Source organism: Ursus arctos, unplaced genomic scaffold, assembly GCF_023065955.2.
Source record: "Ursus arctos isolate Adak ecotype North America unplaced genomic scaffold, UrsArc2.0 scaffold_7, whole genome shotgun sequence".
NCBI classification, from domain to species: Eukaryota; Metazoa; Chordata; class Mammalia; order Carnivora; family Ursidae; genus Ursus; species Ursus arctos.
The window spans coordinates 44,772,620-44,795,121 of NW_026623089.1; the positions used below are offsets into that span (position 1 = coordinate 44,772,620).

General features: G+C 39.2%; 1 protein-coding gene across 1 annotated transcript in view; it reads right to left on the bottom strand.

The window, feature by feature from the left end:
• LOC113259231 (pro-neuregulin-3, membrane-bound isoform) overlaps positions 1-22,502 on the bottom strand; it is a 445,035-nt gene that overhangs the window by 270,789 nt on the left and 151,744 nt on the right. The window lies entirely within an intron of this gene.

Consider the following 22,502-nt stretch of genomic DNA (forward strand, 5'->3'; position numbering starts at 1 on the left):
CCTCAAGAATTACCCTAAAAAGCTCTAGGGACCAAAGACTAAAGGCATAGGGACATATAATTTTAAAAATCATCTTAGAAATGAAGAAATAAGCTATCAGGGGCAAGAATATGTGCCAGAAAGCATTAGTCCCCCAGTGATTGCACATAATGGATTTATTAGACAGAGGAATTACAAATCATGCATGTTCAATATATTTAAGGAAATAATAGAGAAGACTGACGACAGAAGAAAAAAAGAGGCCAGATATACTTAAGAACTAAATAAATCTACAAAAATGAAAAATATAATAGTTGAAAAGACTGTTAGACACAGTTAAAAAGAAAACTAGCAGACTGAAAAACAAATCTGAGGAAAATACAGGAAATAATGTACAGACAAAATAAAGTGATGAGAAATAGGAAAGAGAAGGTTTTAGAAGATGGTAATTGAGTGAGAAGTTCCAACATGGAGTCATGACAATTCAAAGAACTCAGAGAAAAGGGGAAAAAGGAATGGCTATTTGGAGAGGCAGTGCACAGGAACTGTCAAGAACTGATGAAAGATACCAATCTTCTGAATCAGAAAGTTGGTAGTCCTATGCTTAGATAAATTCTAGTGAAACTGAAAAACAGAAAAAATCAAGAGAAGGTTCAAAGAACAGCTATCGAGAAAAAATAGTTAACCTACAATATACAGTAGGTTTCTCAACTTAATGGCTTTCCATTAGTTGAGGTAATGGGAACCATGAAAGTCAGAACGTAATGGAGCAACAGTGTTAAGATGCTAAAAGAACATAGTATCAGCCTAGAATTCTGTAGCCTTGTTAAGGCTGTTAGCATCTTTGAAAAATGGGGTCAAAATAAAAACATTTTCATTTCAACAAAAACTCAAGAGTTACCTCCAACTAACTGTCAAAAAAACAATTTAACTGACATATTTGCAAAAATCGCAGATGGCAGGTCATGGCTGTAAGATTTTCGTTCCTGGCTCAATGTCACACCGTCTAATACTCTTCATGCCAAAATTCTCCAGGTTTAAACAAGTTGGATAATCCTCCCAGTTCCTCAGCCTCTCCACTCTTTGATCTTGTTTACTCAAATGATTTTGCTCTGCAGCCTTCCTTAGCTCCTCACGGCCATTATGGGATCAGACCTTCCCATTACCAGCAACTATCACCATTCCCTCCTCTCAGCTTCAAGGGTTCCACTCTCTGACCACTGGCTCCATTGTTTTTTTTTTTTTTTTTAGTAACATAACTCACCAAAATCCGCAGATACACTGATCTTCCATCGTTTTTACTATCCTATGTAAGTCTTCATGCCATCACTCTCATGTCACCCAGCTTAGAGTGTATGATATGCAATTATAATCATACTTGCTCACATACTAAGTTCCCTTAACACTGTCTCATGCCATTACACTCACCAAGAAAAAATGCCAAGCTTGCTGAACACAAATCTCCATATACGCTGCCATGGATGGACACATAAACACATAGGACACACACACACACACACACACACACACACACACACAGGTAGTATGACTGGCTAAAAACACACCACCAGGTTGAATCGTTCATATATATATGTCCATTAACTTTAAGGGGTCCTTGGAACTGCCTGGGAAGATTTCCCTTTTCCATTTACTAGCTCTTCCTCCAAACTCATCATTTCCCATCTTCTCCTCTTTCTTCTGACTGACTTTGCTTCTTATTTCCCTTGGAGGAAAAAAAATGAAGCAGTTCTAAGGGAACTCCCATAAGCCCACCATGCATTTGCACCCTTACCCTGCACTACTCTTTATAAACGATGTGAGCGCCTATGGATGTCTGACCCCTTCACTGGTGTACCTGACCCCATCCTTCTCATTGATAGAAGACTGTTGCTTATTCATCCCCCTTCTTTTTCTTGTCTGATAATTTTTCCCCAGTCTTTTCACAAATGTAATCACCTCTCCCAGTCAGAAAAACTCTCGTCCTCACATCCTATTATAATTACCACTCACAAAATCCCTCAAAATAATAAGGCCACTGCCACAAATTAGTCCCCCCCTAGTTTCCCTTTATCCCACTCCAATCACAGTTCCCCCATCACTACATTCAAACTGCTTTTCTTCAAGATTGCCAATGACCCCCCTATTGAGACTCTTCACAGCTGCATTTCCACTTCTCACTTTATTTGACCTATTAGCAGCATTCGAGATTGTGGCTCATTCTTTCTTGAAATGCTTCTTACTTGGCTTTCTTGACACCAGACTCTCCGGGTTTTCTTTCTCTGGAAGTTCCTTTTCATTCCCTTCCGCTGGTTCATCTCCATCTCCCCAAACTCTAAATGTTGGGGCCCCTCAGGGCTCAATGTTTGAACCTAGTTCTTCTATGCACCTAGTCTACCCTGCCCTATGCTGAATGCCAGATTCATACATCGAACTGCTTATTTTCCAGGTCAACTTGGATATCGGTAAGTCATCCCAAATCAAGTTCCTGATCTACTCGACCAACACTGAAGTGAGACCTCCCTACTGTCCTCCGCATCTCAATTAATGAAAACGCTATCCTTCCGATTAGTTGATCAGGCCCCAAATCTTGGCATTATCTTTGACTCCTGTCTTGCTCCACACCACACCACCAATCCGTCAACAAATCCTGTTGGCTCTACCTTCAAAATATATCCAGAACCCAACCACTTCTCAGTATCTCTGGTGTGAGCTGCCATCATTTCTCACCTCAATTATTGCAAAAGCTTTCTAATGGTCTCACTGCTTGCGCCCTTACACTGTACCACAGTCTATTTTCAGCACAGCAACTACAGTAAGCCTTTTAAAACATAAATCAAATCACTTTGCTCCTCTGCTGAAAGCCCTCTAATTACTTCCCCTGTATCTCAAAGTAAAAGCCGAAATCCTCACAGTCACTCATGAGGCCTCTGTATGATGGGGCCCTATTGCCTCTCTGATCACCTATCCTCCCGTTCTGTCCTTTGCTTACTTTGCTCCCATTCTGTGAGCCACCTTCTTGCTCCTTAAACACACCAGGCACGGTATCACCTCATGGGCTTTACATTTCTGCCATTCCACTGCTGTAAATGCTTTCCCATTGGATTCCACTTGGTTCACACTCACCTCATTCAACTAGTTGTTCAAATATCTCTTTTTCATTGTGGTTACTCCAGACAACCCATTTAAAATTGCACTTCCAGCACTGCCAGTCCTTCCTCCTGGCTTTATTTATCTCTGTAATGTTTATCACCTTTTGATAAACAATATTTTTAAGATTTATTTATTTATTTGAGAGACAGAGAGAGAGCACGAGCGGGAGGAGCAGAGGGAGAGGGAGAGAGAATCTCAAGCAGAATCCACGCTGAGGCTGGAGCCCGACACAGGGCTTGATCTCACGACCCCAAGATCATGACCTGAGCCAACACCAAGAGTCTTGAAGCTTAACCAACCAGAGCCACCCAGGTATCCCAATAAAACATTTATTTTGTTTATTATTTTCTTACTGTCAGTTTCCTCCAACTGGATGTACACTCCCAAGAGGGATTTGGGTCAGTTTTCATCAGCTACTTGTCCATTAAAAAATCAAAGTAAGCTGTAAGTAATTTGAGCCAGTATGTTGAAGGAGGGACTATTTCTTCCCCAGTCTTTTTTCTGCATTTCCAGCTGGATACTGCAGATCAGAGTGTACTTGGGGATCTCCATCAGCCTGGATCTCTGAAAGAGTATATGGACTTGGCCCCTTCAACCATCCACTTACCCAATCCAACCCTCACCCTCTGTCAGCAAGAAATGTTCGATTGAGGGGCGCCTGGGTGGCACAGCGGTTAAGCGCCTGCCTTCGGCTCAGGGCGTGATCCCGGCGTTATGGGATCGAGCCCCACATCAGGCTCCTCTGCTATGAGCCTGCTTCTTCCTCTCCCACTCCCCCTGCTTGTGTTCCCTCTCTCTCTGGCTGTCTCTATCTCTGTCAAATAAATAAATAAAATCTTTAAAAAAAAAAAAAGAAAAAAGAAATGTTCGATTGAGACCTCATGTGAGGGAGAACTAAAATTGTATTGTGTTAAACTACTGAAATTTCTGGTTATTTATTACAGATACTAACAATACCCTAAACGGTATGTTAATGACTGTGTCTCCCAATTTGCAGAACACTGAACTGTGCAAGTATTTGTTGAATAAATGAATGAACACCGTGAATGAAGGTATGGGAGCAAAGAAAATGTCAAATATGTAAATAACCAAAAAGCGTTTTGTGAATTAGTGAATGAAAGAATGAATTTGCTGTTGGTAAATCCTTGCTATTAGTTTCCTTGTTCCATACTTTTTAGTGCAGTGGAAATGCTTTCCTACAATGTGGCCCCTTATTTTCTTTTAGGAAATTATTTTCTCGTGTTTATTTTAAATTTCTCTTTCATAAGCACTTTGCATTGCTCTTAGTTACCTTCAGCTGAATTGCATTAAATAATGCTGCTCCTTCCTGTTTATATTTTTCAAATATTTATATATCATTATCATGAGCTCCACTTACTATTGTTGAACTAAGCTACCCAGTATTAGTTTCTTGTTAAAAGAGCTCTCCATCCTCTTAATCACTTCTTCCTCTTGCCTGAATGCTCTTTAATTTGCCTACGCTTCCATCTTTAAAATAGATCAGGGAACAAATTTGGAATAGCTCTGTAACTACTGGGAACTATGTGGCCAAAAATCCATGTTGTTTTGGTCCCTAACATTCACAGATGCAGTCGGAGACTATACGAATGCCTCAGGCACACAAATGATGGTCTGTTCCTCCTGCACTTCCAGTGACCGGTGTAGTTTTTGCGAATGCGGTTGCCTGTGAATACAAGTCTCATGCATGAACAATAAGGAAGAGATGTGTTATCAACTAAATCTGACCCCAAGAAGTACTGCTCCCCTTCCCTGCAGCCTAATTCAGTTTTCAGTCAACTGAAAGACTATTCCTGATGTGGGTGAAGTTAAGATATTTTAAGAAGGACCAAATGAGAGTTTTGGCTTCTGAACAGGTAAGGCCAACTGATTCTTCATGATCACAACTGCATACATTTCTGGTTTTGGTTGCGGTGGCCCTAAACCAACTGAATATTTATCGTATTTAGGATTTCAGTTGCCTAACCTGAACACTGGTCATGAGGAGAGCAATGATGGTTCTGCCTGTCAAGAACTTCTAGAAAATGAGAAGGAGTTATTACCTTACAAAACATTCTAAATGCAGTATTTGGGACCCAGAAGTAACCCAATATTCTAAATATGCCAGGGCTGCAACCCACTTTAAGAAGAGTGAGGAAAAAATTTGTTATGAGGATTTACAATGTTTTAAGGGACCACTGAATCTCAAAGTAAAAGAAGTGCATTTTATTTTTCAATACAACAGTCACAGTCTTAACAAGGATCATTTCCTTAAAGGCAAACTTTAGTATATACATGTCAATAAATTCCGTGGAATCATTTTCACCATATTCTACCTGTTCTTCACTGTCAGAGGATGACTGAGATTCAGCCTTTTCTCCTTCTCTCCCTTACACAGATCTCCTTCCTGAGAGAATGTTAAATTACTAACTTATTGTATCTCCTGCAGGTAAATGAATATCAGATTTTTTTAAAAGATTTTATTTATTTATTCAACAGAGATAGAGACAGCCAGCGAGAGAGGGAACACAAGCAGGGGGAGTGGGAGAGGAAGAAGCAGGCTCATAGCGGACGAGCCTGATGTGGGGCTCGATCCCAGAACGCTGGGATCACGCCCTGAGCCGAAGGCAGACGCTTAACTGCTGTGCCACCCAGACGCCCCGAATATCAGATTTTTAATTCACTCTTTAATAAAGTAAACTAAGTTCAACAGCAAAACTATCTACTGGGTTCAAAATTAGGGTCTGAATGTTAAAGAAAATTACACAATAACACATCAGCATTGGATACTACCCGCCACAGCTATGTCTTGATTGTAATCTAATGTTGTAAATACTCAGACTTTATTCATTTTTATCTTTTTCTCAGACTATAAAAAGGACTATAATTCCAAGACAGGCACTCCCTAAGGAAATAAAAGGATGGCTCAAAAGAAAGGTGTACATAGATAGTCACTGGGCAAATAATCTGAAATTGTGACAGATTAAATATAGATGAAACTCACGAAGGCAGGGAGCAGATTACGCAGAAATAAAGACACACTCAATAAATTCTCACAGAACTCAGTGAATAAAGACAATAAGAGAGATACCAGGTTCCTAACATTTCTGGACTTCTAATTTACCTATAATTACATTAAAACAAGAGAGAATTTTAACATAGATGAGGAATAACAATTGCAGAAACTAAGGGAGAAAACTCTTCAAAGCTGAAAAATGGATCAAAAGACCTTATTTAATAACGCAGAACACATAGATGCTAGTGTCATAGTAGAGAATACCTGCGCGCACACATGCATACACACACACACACCAGCTGACCGTATCACTAACCACTGAAAGAAGCTAAACTAAAATAAATCAGACCATCTATAAAAAGCTTGCATAAGATAATACATGAGGAAATAATGACATACAATTCCTAAAGTATTGAATCCTAATGAAATAATAACAATGACAGCAACAATAATTAAGCATTTGCCTTGTGCCAGATACTGTGCTAGGAATATTGGGAATAACTTACTTAATCAACACCCTCTTGAAGCAGGTGTAATGATTATCCTACCCAATGAGTAAGAACCAGATTCAAACATAGGTAGTCTTCTTCTCTGTGTTCTTAACAACTTTGCTCTACTGTTGTAACTCATCCTGGTACTTACAGTATTAAACTTAACCTATATTTATGAAGTCCTCAATAGTCAAGTTTTTATTATAAGTACACTTGGAAAATACTTTTTAAAAAGGCAAACAATGAGATTTGGGATTTCAAGAGATTACAGTAATCAAGATAGTGGGGCACTGATGAAAGAACAGAAAACAGATCACTGAACAGACCAGAAAGTCCAGAAACAAATCCACGTAAATAGAGTCAACTGATCTTTGACAAAGGAGCAAAGGCAAAATGAGGGCGAAAAGATAAGTCTTTTCAACAAATGGTGCTGGAACAACTGGACATCCACAAGCAAAAAATAAATGTAGACATATACTTATCACAAAAATTAACTCAAAATGGATCACAGACCTACATGTCTGTAACACTCGTACAACATAGGAGAAAATCTAGATGACCTTGGTTTTCGCAATGACATTTTAGACACAACACCAAATGCATGATCCATGAAAGAAGTAAGTGATAAAGTAGACTTCATTATAATTCAAAATTTCGGTTCTCTGAAAGGCACTTTCAAAAGAATGAAGCGACAAGCCATGGACTTGGAGAAAATATATACAAAGAAATATTAAATAAAGGACTGTTATCCACAGTCCACAAAGAATCCTTAAAAGTCAACAAGAAAGCAAACGACACAATCAAAAAGTGGCCAATGACTTTAACAGAGACCTCCCTAAAGAAGAGATGCACATGACACATGAGCATCTGAAAAGATGTTCTGCATCATTTCACATCAGGAAAAGGCAAATTCAAACGACGAGATACAACTTATACATCTATTAGAATGGCCAGATCTGAAACACTGCCACTACCAAATGTTAGCAGAGCAGGAACCCCCATTCATTGCTGGTGGAAATGTAAAACAGTATAGCCACTGGAGAAGATAGTTTTGCATTTTTTAACAAAACTAACATACTTTACCATATGGTCCAGCAATAGCAGTCCTTGTTTATCTACCTAAAGGAGTTGAAAACTTACGTCCATACAAATACCTGCACATAGATGTTTATGCAGCTTTGTTCATAATAGCCAAAAGTTGAAAATCACCAAGATTTCTTGTTCTTCACTAGGTGAATGAACAAATCAACTGTGGTACATTCAGACAATTGAATAATATTCAGTGCTAAGAAGAAATGAGCTATCGAGCTATGAAAAGACATGGAGGAACTTGAAATTCACAGTACTAGGGGGAAGAAGTCAATTGAAAAGGCTACTACTTACTGCATGATTTCAACTATTTTACACTCTGGAAAAGGCAAATCAGTGGAGACTATAAAAACATCAGTGGTTGCTGGGGACTGAAAGAGGAATGAGTAGACAGAGCAGACAGGATCGTGAGGACAGAGAAACCATTCTATATGGTACTATAATGGTGGATACATGTCACGATACATTTGTCCAAAGCCACAGAATGTACAACACCAAGAATGAACCCTATACCAACTGTAGACTTTGGGTAAGATTAATGTGTCCATGCAGGGTCAACAATTGACAAAAGTGTAACACTCTGATGAGGGATAGTGTTAAGGAGTGAGGCTATGCACATGTGAGGCAAGGGGATACGGAAAATCTCTGTATCTTCAGCTCATTTTTGCTGTAAATCTAAAACATATCTTAAAAAGAGATTGTAGTCTATTAAGGGCATATAAATATGTATACGTATAGGGGCGCCTGGGTGCACAGCGGTTAAGCGTCTGCCTTCGGCTCAGGGCGTGATCCCGGCGTTCTGGGATCGAGCCCCACATCAGGCTCCTCTGCTATGAGCCTGCTTCTTCCTCTCCCACTCCCCCTGCTTGTGTTCCCTCTCTCTCTGGCTGTCTCTATCTCTGTCAAATAAATAAATAAAATCTTTAAAAAAAATATGTATACGTATAATATCTAAGTGCAGTTTCAACCAAGTTCTAAGAACTAATAGAGGCAAGGAGTTTTGGTTGAGTTGTGGAAAGTCGACAGCATATGATGGTGTGATAACAAGGGCTTTAAAAATGTAAATTTGGGGTGCATTGGCTGGCTTAGTCAGTTATGGCTCTGATTCTCGGTTTCATTGGTTTCTGCTCAGGTCATGATCTAGGGATCCTGGGATTGAGCCCAGGTTCGCATGGGGCTCCCTGCTCAGCAGGGAGTCTGCTTCTCTGCCTCTTTCTCCCTCTCCCTCTTCCCCTAACCGGTGCTCGGCTCTCACTATAAAATAAATAAATAAGTCTTTAAAAAATATAAATTAAGGGTTCTGAAGGATAAGGATTCTGAGAAGAAATAAAAAGATACCAGGTGAATGTCAAAGTATAAATACTGGGAGGAAAAGGGAGAGACTGGTAAAAGGGCACAAACTTTCAGCTGTAAGGTGAGGAAGGTCTGTGGATCTAATGCATAACATGGTGACCATAGTTGATCGCACTGTATTCTATAACTAAAATTAGCTAAGAGGAGGACTTAAAATGCTCTCACCGAAAAAAAAGGCAAACGTGAGGTAATGGTGACAGATGTGTTCATTAATTCGCCAGGGGGAGAGGGGAATGCAGAATCCATGTATACATTTATTTCACTATATATAATATATATTAATCATATAATATTAATTATATTAATCATATAATATATATAACATTATAATATATACATATAATATATAATGGACATTATACATTATGTATTATATAATTAATATATGCATACATTAATATATACATATTAATTATATTATATATATAAAATCATCATTTATATATTAAATCACCACATTGTACACTTTAAATATCTCACAATTTTATTAGTCAATTGTATAGCAATAAAGCTGGGGGAAAAAGTATAAATACTGGTATAAAAGTGGTGAAGACCTTGTTAATGAAATAACAGAGTCTGACCAGAGTGAAGACTGTGCAGGGTACCATACAGACTAGCAGGCATGGGAGGATCTTGCCTTGGGCTGGGTGAGAAGTTTGACCTCACTCTGACCTCAGTTCAATGGTTCCCAAGCAGGGGAGTCACAGAGAGCTGGAGGATGATACTTAGTGTCACTGTGGAAGATATCACTTAGATTTAATAATAATGATCCTTTATTAAGATAAGCTAGAAAAGGCAAGCAGGTCAGTTGATATAAATACTATTTTTGTAGTTACTTCAAAATCAGATTGCTCTTTATTCATCCTTCACGCAAAAGAGGATTAAAATGTGCTGTGTGAACTGTGGACCAAACCACCCCTTGTAAAGCAAATACTGAGTTCATGTTTACTAATTTAGAAATAATATGCATAATCAGCAAAGTGTCAAAAGCCAGTTCTTAGACTATGATCTGAGCATCCCTGATGATGCTGGGTCACACCGGGTCATCTGGGTGTCGGATAGGAGCACTAATGCCTAGAAGAATCAACATCACAGGACTGGAGATTGTTCGTATATGAAGGTGATGGAAACCTTGGTCATTTTACAGTGAATGTGCATGGAGACCTCAGCAGGGGAACGCCTTGCCTCAAACAATCAGGGTGGCAGATCCAGGGCTAGTCCTAGATCTGAGTTCCAGCCCACTGCTCTTCTCACTGCACTAATTGAATAATGCATTTTCTGATTGAGTGACCTCTTTAAAATTAATATCCTCTTATCTGTAGCTTCTGAAATAGGAAGCCAAAAATCAATTACTATCTATAATTTTCTGGTAGTAAAAGTTATATCTGTATTAAAATAGCGAAGGATGGATGGAAATAGATAAATATCAATTTGAAGAATTCTGGATATACTGCTTTACCCATTTTACTTTCATTAGATGTCCCCAAATTGATCGCAGCCTACAGCCTCTCCACTATTTCCAGAGAACTACAGATGAGAGAGTATAAACTCCCTCCAAAGTTAAAGAAGCATGTTTTACATTTGACAGAGCAGAGACAGTGGGTAGGCATGGAGATGTGGCTGAGGAAATGTCCAGGGCACAAATGGAGAGTGAGTGGAAGGAGGCATTTTAAGCAAGAGCAAGCTTACCTGGAGAGAGAGAACAGGGGGTAAGAACAGTTTGAGAGAAAGCAGGAGGCAGAGATTTGAGGAGCCAAGGAGACAGTATCAGTTTGGGTGGTTAAAATGGTCACTGGCTGGCAGCCAGTGACATAGTCTCTCACCACTTTCCACCAAAGATCCTACGAAGACAGAGAAAATCTAATAGCAGGTAGGAAAACCTTCTACCCCCTACCACCATGTTGTGCCCTGTAGACCAACAGCACAAACCCCACACCAATGAGAATTCTAAACAACTATCCATCCATCCATCCATTCATTCAGCCAAAAATATTTGTTGAGGATATACTATGCACTGTGGTTTATAATACAAATTTAAGGAAAATTAAAAACGAAGGATGAGACTGGAATGACTGAGTGAATATGAGAGGCCCCTCTGAGGTGGCAATATTGAGTCTAAGAAGATGTTTGGAAGTTCTTGTGCCTAAACACCAAGTGCAGTCAGGACGCCGTTCCCCTCAGCCTCCCCACCGGCAGTCATCTTGGCATATCTGCTCATAGCTGGAATCTCTGAGAAAACAACTGGGAAGGAAGACTGTGTCACTGATGGGTATGTGCAGTGTGGAGAGATAGTAGATGGTAGAGAAAACAAGAAAATACTCCATTCTACAATATATCATGCCTGCAAATTAAGTAGCATAGGCAGAGAAGGGAGGAAAATGTTGATTCCTAGAGGCTATGATTACTGGAATTTTAATTTAGTGCATTTTATGGATTCAGAACATCAGGTAGCCAAATGGTCAAAGAAGAAAACTGTGTGTAGCCCAACTGTCAAAGAAGAAAACTGTGTCTCAAACCAGCAGGGTCACAAGAGATGAATGTCATCTTGGTGTTTAGAACTGGGCCGTGGACTAACATTTCTATCTACTACTTAGCTGTTGAATAGCTAAATTCAATAGCTAAATTCAGGTTCCGTGGAATAGTGGTCTTTGAAAATAATTTTCGATAGTAACTAAAAGAAAATTCTAGAAAGATTTTTGGTGGGCCATTTATAGAAAAAATGGGTGCAATAAGAAGAAATTTAAAGCAACAATGGCAACAGCAGGAAAAAAAAAAATCAGACCTACCAGAAACATGAAGGAACAGAAATTACAGAGTACAAAATAGAAGAAGTATGTAGAGAAATGTAGAGAACACACTTGAGACATCCAAAAAGCACAGGATGAAAATGATAAAGGTCCCTCTTATGACTGCCATTGAAGGGAGATCATCGAAATCAAAACCTAAGGGCTGCAGACATTCCTACGCAATAAAGCAGGAATCTGAGAAGAGAAGCAGTCATCAGAGCCTTACGTGAAGAAGTTTCCTGACCTGGGTAAAGTCCTGAGTCTAGCATCAAAAGGAGTTGCTAAAACAGGAAGAATCAATGAAGAGCAAGTGCTTTTACCCTAATTTTTAATTTGCTATTACATTACAAATATTAGATCGTCAAAATATTTAATGTAAGGCAAAGCGACTGCCTAGAAATGCAGCAGCATGTCACAGCTAGCTGTGCTTCCTGTGTGAAGTCAGCAGGATGATGCTCTGAACTGTGCCAAACCCGTGTGAGGATATACTCTAGCCAACTAAGAAATTAATTAAAACTAAGAATTTAAGGGATGAGACCGTATGATAAAAAAGAATTACATATTTTACTCTTCTGACCTAAGATAATAGTGCCAAACACGAAGATATTTATCACTAAATAATGATTTACGGCACCCTAGAACTATCAGAATAAATAGAGCAAAGGAACTTTTTTTTTCCTTTAACATTTTATTCTGAGCTAATACTTGATTGAGGTAAGGAATAAGATACACTTAAGTATAAATAAACCTACCAGCTCACGAATCTGAGCTTGCTTATTTGTTTTCTTCTCCCTCAGGTACTATCAAGAGAATGCAGATTTTTACGGAAGAACCATCACAGGACACTTGAATTAAGCACTAAAAGAATCATTAACATTTTCTGCCATGCCACTGTCCACGCTTAAAGTTAATAATTCTGGGTTTGAGAAGCTTAAAGTCCTAATGTTATTTTAATGACATCATTTGTTTCCCAGGGACCAATGATACTGCTACAGATTCTCATACATTGTAAATGAGAAAGCAAGAAACTGTCGACATATCTAACAATCAATATAGGAGAATAAAACGAGTACCAAAATTTCAGGTCCTCTTAGGAAAAAAAAAAGAAAATCTCTAATAAAATGGTTTACAAATGTTGCCGTTATGTGTCAGTTTGCATTCTATTATATAATTATTATTCCAACTGACTGCTGTCTCTAATTTCATTCATGATATTGTGACCTAGCATTCACTTCCCCTTGATATTAAAAACAAATAAAAAGTAAGTGACAAAAATATCACAAGATTTATGTCCAGCACATATAGCTCAAATGGCCTAATATAATAGTCATTGAAAAATTGTGAACATTTTTCATTTGAAAATGGGAGGCTAAGTCTCCCACACATTATTTATGCTAATAAATTCCCAACCACAATGTACTTCCCTGTGAGAAAAAGTCAAGCTTCCACTGATAATTCTAAATTTATTCTGTGTTTATAAATGCACATACTCTGTCTCCCACATGAGTACATTAAATTTAAATTAAGAGTTTAAATTTTAGAGTTAAGAGTTGTAAATAGTGGGGGAAAATATAGTACAATGAACTTCAAAGTGTTTGCATTTTTTTCTCTTTTTTTGCAATTTGGATGAGACATTGATCAGCAACTATTTAAACATTTTAAAAATGTTAATTTTCCCCAGACATTCTAGACATTTCTCGTTTACTCCTCCAAAAACATAGTTGAAAATCTATGTTTATGCATGGATATTTGTGAAGATTAAAGCTAAATAAGAAAGCTACTCCCCAACAAGACTTTAAAACGTGCCATCAGAAATGAATGGAACAGCAACAAGTATTTAAATTTTCAATAAAGCAAAGACACTTGGAATTACAAAAAGATTGTTTATAATTTTGTTATCATATTCAAAATCAACATATTGCCTCCAAATTGTCTTCAACTGAGTTTATTTTGGTTGGGCAAAACTCCCTCTGAGCTCCTGTATTCCACTTGTCCCTGGTTGACTATGTTAAAGCAGTGCCTCAAAGTAAACAGTACCTGGACTCAAAGGATATGGGTTCAGGCCCCATTTGTGATAACGTGTGACTTGATCAAGTCACTCCGCCTCTCTGGGCCTCCGCTTTCTTAACTGCAAAATAAGGAGATTGGAGTAAATGATCTCCAACTCCAACTCTCTATGTTGGGAAGATCACAGTGTCCTTTAATGGACTACATACCTCAGTAGACCAGCCACTCTTTCATATGGAGAAGAACAGTAGCAAATCCAGACCTTGTCATGCACCTAGTTGTCTGCCCAGGGACACTGTGTGACTTATCAACCACCTAAAGATATTTTAAGGATGGTGTTACAGATCAAAGCAAAAATAACCTTTGTTTGTGAGGAAAAGGATGTGCTTTTTGGAACAGCTATAGCTTACCGATGAGAGAAAGTATTTACTCTTACTTACAAATAGTTCCTAAAAGTGGCTTTGGCCACTACGCCAGCAATTTAGTTCACAGCAATTAAGTTCATTCCAGGGGAAAAAAGCCGATTTACAGGTAAAACTGAGAGAATGGTATTTGCATCAGAAGTAAGTATAACACTGGGCACGTTCCCATTGGGAGAAAACTTGTGCCCATCTTTCTCCTGGGCTCACGGGAATCTAGAGCTGATGGGAGTTAAGGTATGAAGAGTGAAGTCACGGTGTACACACATCCGTAAGGAAGCCCTGTGAACCCTCCCTGCTTAGTTTCCTGCTTGGGGAAAGAATCCCATTAAGGCACCCGAAGCCACAATGACTCCTTACAATCAAGGAAAAGCGATGAACTCCCAAATTCTCGAAACGTTCAAAGGCCTTAGGAATGGAAATATGTGTAAGGAATCTGCTAATACCATTTTCTAAGTAGGTAGAAACAGAGGTTAATTACTTGTGGTGTCCCACTTTGGCAAGTCAGCAGCATTCCCGGCAGAAGCATGTATGACATATGCTACTTGCTACAGCCAGCTGACATGCCATGTCCTACCTGTTCACTCTACCATGCACCATCATTGAGTTTTCAAGCAAAGCCCATCATTGTTGAATATGTCTGGAAGCCATGCTTCCCTGTTTTTCTACTGGAAAGGCTTTCAGAAGAACAGCTGACGCTCATGAGCCTCAGCTTTTCTCCAAATATACCTAAAAATGCTGAGATAGGCTGGGGCAGGGGAAGGGAAATTTAAAGCTTGGCATTTACTTTTTCTGACACCAGCGTGCTCATGTAGTAAACAGAATACAGACTCTGGAGCCAGCTAAATGTGGGCTGTTTACCTTGACCCTTCCTGGTGGTGACAACAGGCAAATTGTTTTACCCTGTCAACGTGTCTCTGTTGGGATCTCCTCTCTCACTTTTAGAGAGCCTGCCACTGCACTTTGTATCCGCTAAACATTCTGCTCCTTTCATTACCCTGAAGAATGCACGTAGAGGCACATGGTTTGCCAGCCAGGCTGACAACAGACATACACGTGGGTACCAAGGGAGAGATTTTTGATTAGGTTAAGTTCAGTCCCCCACGGATCAGAAAGAAAACTCTTAGGAAAGATTTTATGTCTACCTGGGTGTATGCATACACACGTATGCATGTATACATCTGTGTCTTGCATATTATATCTGTATGTGTATGTGTGCATGCATGCATGTGCACGTAAGTGTTTAGGCATATTATGTATAATGTATAGTATACATATGCAAAATTGTGGATGTATATTTGAAAATATTCAGAACTATAAGTTGGAGCTGAATTGTTGGAAGATGGCCGTAAAACAGCGCTGTACATAAAACACATGACTTTCCAAGTTTAAAGTCATTTAACTATTAATATAGTCAAGGAAATTTAAGTAGATCTATCTGTGGAAGATTAATATATTCACTTAAAACCTTACCAGCATTTACTTCCATAATGGGAATAACGGGAAGGACAAATGTTTTGAGAATAGAGGGAGCTAGGTATGAATACCATAGAAGAGTATTTAATCTTCACAGGCCCGATCAGTAAGCACCAACTTTCAAAACTGTGTCTGGATTACTTGATACAAATTGTAGCATTCGTGAGTACTCAGCAAATATCTGCTTTTCAAAAGCTTCCTTAAACAGGCGCTGGGAAGCATGAGGAGGGTTTCCACGGGTGAGCTGGAGGGTGAGGTGTTAGGAGAGACCATCAGAAGAAAAGATAGGGCACTTAGAGGCAGGCTTGCTAGACGGATAAACCCCTGGTGGTTTCCAGTCTTCCTTAACGCCACTCCTGCAGTCAAGAACACTTTCCTCCATAAATCAGGGCCAATTCCATGGCAAGGATTTCTGATTCTGTGTCAAGGTAGCTGACAGAAATGCGGGAAAGCCCAGTAAAGCTAAGGAGAAGAAATTCACAAGAGGTTCATCAAACTGCAAATCCCTGGGTTCTCAAGAGAAGAGAGAGAAAATATCATGCCTCAGAAATTAATGACTGCATTCTGTTAATCACCAGCCTAACTTGCTACTGAAATTGTAAAATGCCACATTTCCCCAGAGTCAGAGCTACACCCCAGCGCCATTTCCATAATATTGAATGCTATCCCCAATGCAGTACTGTAAATTCCACCCACAATTATTTGGCTCCCATTTGATAAGTGAATACTCCCTGATACTGGAATCAAATTTCATGGCTAATAGGCCCTCTGATTACTAGGAATTGTTGGTATTTAATTAAAAAAATGTTGCTTAGCCAAGACAGTCATTATTTTCTAATGGAAGTTGGATCATTTCACGACATCCTTTCCTGCGACTGCTGGGGCGTTGGCAGCCCTAATCATCACTCACAAATGGGCTGCCTTGCCCTGGAATTTGGTTGTACAATACAAATAATGAGAACTTTTCCAGGAGTTTTAAAATGCATAACACATTATCCTCTTTATATAATACAGCCTGTGTGTCTTGTGGGATTAGGTAACTTTGGTGCCTTGGAAAATATTACCCGAATACATTATTTTACAAAAATATACAACTGTGCAGTGTTTCCACAGACTGGCTCAACATGCTCTTTTGTGCTCAGTGGGATTTAATTGCTTCATAAAACCTGACAATAGTATATGTAGCCTCTGCCTTCCTCACTAGGTCGATGGTGGCCAAGAAAGAGAAGCAGATGCTCGGGGAATGAGAATATGGAAGAGGGTGATAAAAAACCAGACTGACCAACTGGGAGAGAGAGGGCAGGGACACATGTCAAGTGTCAGGGAAAAAAAGAATAAAAGACAAGAAAAAAAAAAAAGTTCAGGTAGTTTATGCAGAAGCCAATGGAAGAAGGGGAGAGTATCTGCTACTATGCTTAGGTAACACTAAGCATCTGACTGGAAGTTCCCTTTATGTGGTGCACATAGCTTTCAGTGAAGGCCAAACTAGCTTCATAAGAGCCCTTCTATGCTTGGCAAACGAAACTTTGCATGGCTACTTGAACAAACAATTAAACAAAAGTCATGGTTCTGGGTTCCAGCAGTCTGCAATGGAGTCCTCACTCAGTTGCTATGAGCATCGTCGTTTCTGTTGAATTATATAACTTTGCCAAACGTCCTCACCCACAAAATGGGTAAAATGACAATCCCTCCCCTCGGAGTGCTGCAGGGAGGATTAAATACATCAACATATGATCAAGAGTTAGCATTCTGCCTGGCATCTGGCAAGGGCTTGGGAAATATGTATGCACTATTGTTAAAGGAACCTATTTGTGGACATGATGAGAATATGACAGGAAAAAGGTGATTTAAAATAATCATTATGAAATAAGCTTGGAGTACATTTTGCAAAAGGAAGTTTACAAATATAAGTAATTCAGAATGTACAAAACTGCGAATATTTGGTATGCTTTCAACTTATTAAGTTTCATTTTAAACAGCTAATAAAAAATGAAATCCCTTGGACATCCCATAATGGACAAGGTCAATACATTAAAAGTTTATAGGTGTTAGATTATTAATTTCCAAAGTTTGTGAGATTTTTGTTTGTTTGGGTCTGTCCTCTCTCATTCTCTCTCCTACACTAAGATTCCTTTCCACGATTTCAGAGGCACTTATGAGCACCTTCTGTGTATCATAAAGACCCAACCCTTATCGAGTTGACTCACCTAGCAATATTCACAACACAGTGTATATACGTCATGTTTACAATTCTTGCACATTCACTTGGCCCTTAATGCTCACAACAACCCTGTAAAGTGCATGTGAGGTAGATGTCATTAATATTCCAATTAAAAAAAGAGGAAATTCTGAGGTTTACCAAATTTAAGTGCCATGTGCGAACTTAAACAGGGGATTGGGACCAGAGCAGGGCTCCTACTGGCATCTTCCAGTACTGCACATGTTCATAAAGGATCATGCCATTGCTAGTAGGCTACAGTTTAATAGACTCGTGTGTTTATTAGAAAAATCTGTATTGTATCACTTTGAACATTGGTTAAATAATGTAAACAAGGAAGAGAGAGAGGATGTTTCTCCTGGCTTAGGTCAGGAGCACGATAAGCTTCTCCTAGAGGATCTGTTGGGTGGAACGGGTCATATGCATACATCTGACACAATGCAGGTGTCTGGGGACTGTTCTAGTTTGCCTGTGGTCCTGGTGCCATGGAGACCAAACTCCAGTTTGCTGAGTTCCACATTCTGGCCTAATGGAGCTGGGCATGGTGCCCAATGAAAGTACAGAGGATCCTTGTGCCCTAACTTTTTGGCCAGCCCCTGTGCCAGGAGGCTGTCTGGCAGGGCTGTACCCACTGTGGGCTGTACCCACAGCCAGGGCCTGCAAGGCACTCTGACTCCATCTAGGGGCATCTCTACCAGACTGAGAAATGTTGTGTGATCTGCCATGGGGGGCTCTCAAGTAAGCATGACTAAAAATACATTCTGCCTGACTCAGAGGGGCAATATCAACTTGGAATCCATAGTAAGTGAAGAGCCAGTAGCCCACAGGAAACAGAAGCTGCTGATGATTACAAATTACACTCGGATTCATCTCACACTGACTAGTAAAACAGCTTGTTAATAGTCTGGTCGTCTTGACAGTGAATCCGGCTATTGACATAGTACAGCAGGTCACCACCCCAAGATCTACAGGCTAACCAATGACCCTGAGCTTCGCACTGCTGTGACGCTCCTCACCTTCTCTATCTGAAAAAAACACAAAAGCAAATGCAGGGAGGAGAAGGGAGGAATCAAGATCTAGTTATAGATGTAAATACATAAGGGAAGTTGCTGTTCAGTGGGTGTGGAGTTTCGGTCACGCGTGATGTAAAAGTTCCAGAGGTGTCGTAGTCAACAGTGTTTATACTTACACTACACTTTACACATAACAATTTGTTAAGAGGGTAGACCTCACTTTATGTGTTATTTACCACAGTCATATGGGGAATGGTCCTTTCTAGGAAAAAAAAAAGCTCCTCTTGATTGTAGCATCATGTATAATAAATCATGGGCTTTGAGTCACAAAGGCTTATTAGCTTTGAATGTAGCTCAACCCCTTACAGCTAAGAAGTCATTTAATATCCCTGAGCCTGGTTTCCTCATCTATGAAATGGATATGATAACCCATGCTTTTCTTTCAAGATCGTTAGGAAGATTAAATGAGACAGTAATGATGAAAGCGAAGAGCCCAACGCTCAGCCCAGAGCAGGCACCTTCCAAGTTTAATGTTCTCTGGCTTATCACGTCAGCTTCTTTTTGATGCTACATGTTTATCTAATTTAAAGTGAGGTATAGCTCCGATCAAATGTCCTAAAGTGTAAGTCAACCTTTTAGGTTAAATGCAGTTCTTAGGAGAACTCCCCATGGCTTCATACTCCTCATGGTAATTACCCTCTTTTGTTTCTTAAAAGCCATTATAAGTAGACCCAGACCCCCTGAAGGTCTATCCCTGCCCACAATTCTAACTGCTGTGAATCACAATTATAGATGAACAGTAAGAAACAGCCCCAGACTCCACTGCAGAAAGAACATGTTGCTCTTTACATATGAGCAACTGTACAAGCAGCTCTGGCATGCAGATTCTTGCCTCAACAATATACATATTGTAAAAGCTCAATTTCATTTTTAAAAAATTCAGGTCACTCAATTTATGTGTCAGGAAGTCATCTAAAGGCACAATGGCCAATCCCTTCATTCAGCACAGTAAGTTTTGCATTGTGCCATAGCACCCTGAAGATACCACAGATTATTCTTAAGCAAAGGATGAAAGAAAGAACTGCCCCTTCACCTACTCAAAAAAAAAAAAAAAAAATCCAGAGGAAAACTTGACAAATTTTGCCCCCAATTTCTATGTACCTGTTTTTTTACTTATTCCTTAAGTAGATTAGAAATATCTTTCCAAAAATTGATAGGAAATATTTAAAGCCTCATATATGGTGACAAATTTTCAGAAAGAAGAATAATGTCACAGTGTTAAAGAGAATGAAAATTCAAATCTTGAATTGATTTTAATAAGATTCCTGAGCTGCAGTTTAGCATAGCAACAGTGCTAAAAATAAGCAATGAGGATACAGTTTTTCTACTTTCATTAGAGAAAACACAATGCATGCCCAAATATGCTCAAAAGGAATAAATATACTGTAAAAAAGAAAATAAGAGCAAAGAACCCACAGGGTATGAATTTTATAATCTCTGCCGTCCAGCTTCAAAACATAGGGAGTTAAAATAAATCTGCGCTTTAATATGTTGTCTTGAATACCACAGGCATTGATACATATCTGTTCATTCCTCTAGCTTCACTTTAGTGATAGAGTAGCTTGATGCATATCACCTTAGGTCAGTCCTCACTCCCTGGGATCTTGAAGCTGCAGTGAATTTGGGAAAGCCTGCTGGGTTGAGTCTGACCAGAAAGCCTAAATACAAGCTGCTCAAACTACAGGAGAGCATGATAAAGAAAATCAAAACCCACTGTATATAATCCAAACTCTATTCAGGACCATGGACAACACCTGTTAAAATAAATTCAGTTTACGTCTGCGCGTTAGAGACAATTTCTTTGGTTTCTAGAGAACACGGGTAAAAATGAAGGGGCTCCTCTGAGAAAACTGGTATAGATAGAGAGTTCCTGTGCTGAATTTCAGTCTACTGGGCTTGGGGACTATGCCTAGGCCTTGTGATGTGCTCTGGAGGCTGCCAACAAGCCAGGCCAGGCCCTCTGCCCTCACTGACCTCACAGTCTAGCAGGCAGAGACAAGTCAGCTGCATTCATTGTCTCCCTTATCCTCAAATCAACCCTATGAAGAAATCAGGATTATTACTCACATGTTAGATATAAGGAAAGTACAACAAAAAGAAATTAAGTAGCTTGCTTCAGGTCATGGAAGTAGAAATTAACACAGACCAAATTCTATCTTATGCAAAAAAGTCAAGCACTTTCTACTGTCCTGTATCTCTTTGCAAGAAGCATCTTGTGACTTCCAGGACACTTCTACCATTGCGAACAGACATATGCAAATATATATTCAAATGGGAATCCTCTGAAATAAGAATTCTAGAGAACCACAATTTTGTGTGCATATATCTGAGATTTAAAGACTCCTACATGGTAGGCTCTGTACATATACTCTGCCTATTCATTCTAGACTCAGTGCTCAGTTAATGAAAACCAAGTACTAACAGATTATAGACCCAACTAATAAAGGCTTAATTCCTCCCATGCATAAGGAATTTGCAAAAGATTGTGGGAATAGAGTCAAAAGTGCAAGAGAAGGAACTAGCTCTCACTTCACTATTTCTGCCACATTGCCATAAATACTAGAGGGGAACAGATTCTCTGACCACTGGCCTCAAATCACATCTAATGTAGTTCAAGTTGACACAAAATGTTTCTGTTTTTGCAAATATATTACTATAATGTTAAAAGACCTATGATTTTAAAATACTGAGAACCCATATTACAAATATAAATTGAGGTTTGCAAGGTATAAAGGATTTTCCTAAGATCCCATAGTAAGGCAATAACCAGGTCAGGTAAGCACAGAGTTTAATTTAATAATATGGATGAACTCTGTTCAGAGGGAAATCTAGAGATGACTGGGCCTTACTCAAAACCCTGATCCATCATACAGGATGACAAATGCTTCCCTATCATAAATGTGCTCATGTGCTCTCCACTAACTAAACATCCATCCATCAGTCCATCCTTCCTGCATTCATGCTGTAGAAATCTTACAAATCTGCTAGATACTGCACAAATACTACAACATGCAACAATACAGTGCTAGTCTTAAAGAAAAGAATTTAAGAAAGACAATGGATATTAAATTATAATGCCATATAGCAAACACAGTAATTGTCCCTTACAAGGTATTTTGAGAGAGAGAAGGAAACTGAAAACCAGATAGAAGGCATCAGAGGTTTCCTAATACACATGCCTGACATGAATCTTCATGGATAAATACTAGTTATCCAACTAAAGAGTGAACAAAATAACGTAAGGGAAAAATCTGTGCTTCAGGGGAAACCCGCAAAGTCTACAGCACATTCTTCCAGACTATCTCATTCAAACCTTTGATGGGCTCTTTTACAATTCTGTAGGTTGTAGACAACTGATAGCAATGCAAAATAATTTCTGCCTATAGATGTGCAACAATTTCTTCCGGAGGTTCAACGGACCACCCTCTCCCTCTATGGAGGAGGCCAG